Source organism: Lathyrus oleraceus, chromosome 2 (assembly GCF_024323335.1).
Source record: "Lathyrus oleraceus cultivar Zhongwan6 chromosome 2, CAAS_Psat_ZW6_1.0, whole genome shotgun sequence".
In the NCBI taxonomy this organism is placed as follows: domain Eukaryota; kingdom Viridiplantae; phylum Streptophyta; class Magnoliopsida; order Fabales; family Fabaceae; genus Lathyrus; species Lathyrus oleraceus.
In genome coordinates, this window is record NC_066580.1 from 472,148,503 (window position 1) to 472,152,993 (window position 4,491).

Consider the following 4,491-nt stretch of genomic DNA (forward strand, 5'->3'; position numbering starts at 1 on the left):
AGCAAAAATTTGCGGTTGCATTCTTTTCGTTTTCTCTCTCTCTCTCTCTCTCTCTCTCTCTCTTACTCAAAGCCTTCATTCGTACCAGCTAGCACTGAGATTGAAGGAAACCGTTCGTGTGGACTGAGTAGAGACGTTGTCATCGTTCAACGTTCGTGATCGTTTAGTGGATCTGCATCAAAGGGTTTGATCGTCACAAGAGATCTGCATCAAAGGGTTTTGATCGTCAGAAGAGATCTTCACCAAAGGTTTCAACCGTCATAAGAGGTAAATATTCTATCACTGATCATGACCATTCGTAAGGATCTCTAAAGGAGAAATTTTTAATTTCCGCTGCGCTTTGGGTCGCAATTCTCCTTCAGTCACAACCCTAATCCAAAGGAACTGGAGAATGAACTATGAAACCCTTGATGATGATAGAACCATGATGATGGTAATATATCCTTGCAAACAGGATGATACTCAAGACCTTTGAAGAATCAAGAAACCCTAACTGAAGCCCATGCCCTCAGATGGTTGATAATCAATTCATAGAGACCCTCAGGCTTGAATCATGTAACTTCTCCATCTTTTGAAAAGATTTTGAAGGATGACCTTCTTATCTTCATATGAGATGCAAAATACAATGCCTAATGCTCTAAAATATGAAATGCAATGTGTCAAACTAGTTTCAAGAAGAGGAGGGCAAATTTTGAGGTGTTACAACTGCCCCTATTCAATCCACTGTGAACCTGTCGATATGAACAACCTCGGCTTTCAGATGATCAGGGTGAAGAGTGGTTGAATACCAAGAACAAATGAACAATTTGCACTCCACTGGAATTTCACACTGAAGTGAAGTGAAGCAACAATTCCTGTCAGAATCGGCAAAGAGGTGGTCCTGAAAGAAGAATTCGTCTGGTATGGTGAGAGTCGGCCTGAATACCGAAAAAGAATGTTAACCTGGATACCAACATAAATGATACACAGAAATAACCATGGCCTGAATGCCGCTCATCAGTCTGAATACTGGAAATGACTTCGATCTGAGCATCGGAAAATATGAGATTATTAATATCGGCCTGAACACCGAGAGACTGGCCTGAATGCCACTTCGGTCTGAATACCGGAAAATTGGCCTGAATGCCACAAGTTGCATCGACCTGAATGTCGGAAACTTCTTCGATTTCAACATCGGAAAACTGGCCTGAATGCCACTTCGGTCTGAATACCGGAAAACTGGCCTGAATGCCACAAGTTGCGTCGACCTGAATGTCGGAAACTTCTTCGATCTGAACATCGGAAAATTGGCCTGAATGCCACTTCGGTCTGAATACCGGAAAAAATTGGCCTGAATGCCACAAGTTGCATCGACCTGAATGTCAGAAACTTCTTCGATCTGAACATCGAAAAATTGGCCTGAATGCCACTTCGGTCTGAATACCGGAAAAAATTGGCCTGAATGCCACTTCGGTCTGAATACGGAAAAAATTGGCCTGAATGCCACTTCGGTCTGAATACCGAAAAACTTGGCCTGAATGCCACTTCGGTCTGAATACCGGAAAACTGGCCTGAATGCCACAAGTTGCGTCGACCTGAGTGTCGGAAACTTCTTCGATCTGAACATCGGAAAATTGGCCTGAATGCCACTTCGGTCTGAATACCGGAAAAAATTGGCCTGAATGCCACAAGTTGCATCGACCTGAATGTCAGAAACTTCTTCGATCTGAACATCGAAAAATTGGCCTGAATGCCACTTCGGTCTGAATACCGGAAAAAATTGGCCTGAATGCCACTTCGGTCTGAATACCGAAAAACTTGGCCTGAATGCCACTTCGGTCTGAATACCGGAAAACTGGCCTGAATACCCAAAACTTCTTTGATTTTTCTTTCTTGGACCCCTACACAAATATTTTCCTTTTGCACGGATGATCCCTGATCACCGCATTTGAACCCCGACAACTTCGTGTCACTCTCGCTACCAAACAATGAACCCCATTCTCCATTTGAACCCCGTTCTCCAGAAGACACTTTGCATCTCCTTTTCTCCTGATGGACCCTGATCTCCGCACTGATCGCGTAACGTTCTCCAATCTTCACTTCCATCTCCGAACGACGGAAATTTTTTTCCCCAATATCGTGCTACTGGGAAATACGGTTGATCCAACGTCACGATGCCAAACTCCTCAGAGTAACATCTTCACCAACCATCTAAATCAATTCTCAAATTGTAACCACGGCTCGAGACTAGTTTATGCTTGCAATGCCGATGCATGAACCTTACAGCGTAATGTTCCATAACCATGGAAATGCTACGCATTAGTTATGCAATATGCTATGCTTCTCTAAATGATGAATGCAAAACAAGGTATCCCCCTCAGGGGACGGCACGAGCAACTCTGCTGAGGAACTCGATATTCCTCCAATCTCCAACCCTGCTTGGAATATCACTGCTGCTGGGGGAAGGACAACCCTCACTGGGGACGACCTCCACTGAACTCGATCTGCTTGGGGACTTCACTGGGGGAAAACTACCAACGCACACCCCTGTCGGGGAAACAGCAACCTTCAGACCTGCTGGGGAAATAACAATCTCAACCCTGCTAGGGGAAACAGCAAACTTCAGGCCTGGCTGCCGAAGAAACACCGACCTCGGACCTGCTGGGGAAATACGGGATCTTTCGACATAGAACACCCGTCGACTCGTCGAACCCTGGTATTCACCATCTAACCACAGTGTCAACTTTCCACTTCTTCAGACTTTGAAGAGTCTTCTTGATTAACCCGCTAGGATCGTCGCGATTCTTTCGCCATCTTTACACCATTCTTCAACTCCTTGTCCCTGATTGGACCTCAAAGGGATCTTTTGTCAAAAACGCTTCATATCACAACCGGCAAGTGAGTGAAAATAACCAACAGCACCTGCAAAAAAGATCGTTAGATAAAACGTGCCCCAGGCGCGCCAAAATTTCAACACCTAGGTCACTCAACCTTCCGAATAAGATTTCAAGTTTTCAATCCTATAAACATGCATTGGAAGGGACCCCTATGTCTCAAAATGCAAAGATTCTTTATCAAAATAAACAGATGTTTTTGCAATCAAAGCGGTAATGAAAACAAAAACAAAATTATTTGACTGAATATGCATTTTATTGATTGCAAAAGGTAGCTCGTAACTGAGCAATACACAGGAAGCAATCCCTGAAAAGAGGTAATTATGCACAAAAGGAAAATCTATCCTAATGGCAATGTGAACCCGTGATCTCATCGAGTTCCAACCCGGTTACAACCCATATGTCCTCAAGACTCTCCGCACTTTCTGCCTTCCGAAACAAGACGCTTCCGACTGTAAGACCCCAATTTTGTCCCTAAGATCCCTCATGGCATCATATCATATCATATCATTGCCTCAAGGATCATTGTGCACCTGGCCTCCTTCCTTGTGGGTGGGTTATCTTTTTTAGAGTGATTCTTGATCACCCAGCATGTTTTGCATTTGTATATCATTGCTTTTCATTTGTTCACTAACCAAAAGTACAAAAATATGTCATCTAACCTTTGTCTTGCAGATGAAGCAATCAACAGTCTAAGCAGTCAAAGGCAGTCATTGAGCCATAAGTGGTGGCCATTCTTGAGAATTTGGACCCCACAATTACTCACAAGAGTTCATATGAGCTATGACATCATTTTGAATCAAAGTCCCAAGTGATAGAGGCTTGAATTTCATCTGAACATTGTCAGGTCATCTGAAGGCCTAGAAAGTCAACTGCCAAGTCAACAGTTGGATTTGGAGGTGGGAAGTGATGAGAAATACTTCATTCATGTTCAAACAAGTCTCATTTGACATTTCAAACATCAACATTGAAGAAAATAAAGTCAGGTCAAAACTTTCCAAAAATAGAAAGTGACCTATAATTCAAAATTGCCAAAAATGGAAAGGTTTTCTCCTCAAGATTAAATCATCAAAAAAGCTTCAAATGAAATTTTGTTGAACATGAAAGTTGTAGTTCTTTCTCTCCCATTTCCAAAAAGTCCAACATCATCCATTTCTCATGTGTGGTTAAGGAGATATAATCAAAACATAGCCAAGTGTACATGGAGGTTCAAATGTGCATAACTTTCAAACCAATGCTCCAAATCATGTGGCTCTTTTGGCTAAATTCTTGTTTTGACCTATAATTTCATAATCTTGCATTGCATTGCATCAATTCTCATCACATGAACATTTTGCAAATTCACTTAATTTTGGAGGGAAAACATGGAATTTGAATTTGGTGCATAATTCAAATGTTTTGCAATTGCCATTGATTTTAAAATGTCATTTTAAGTGAAAATACATTGCATTTCGTGTACTGTTCACTCATATTTACCATGCAAGGGTGAAATGACCAAATTTGCAAAACACCTCCATTTTCCCTAATTTTCATTAGCACATTTGTTAACCTTGATTAGAGCATGTTTAGTAGGGAGTATATAAGCTAAAACCTAACAGAATTACACAAGGGAACACTG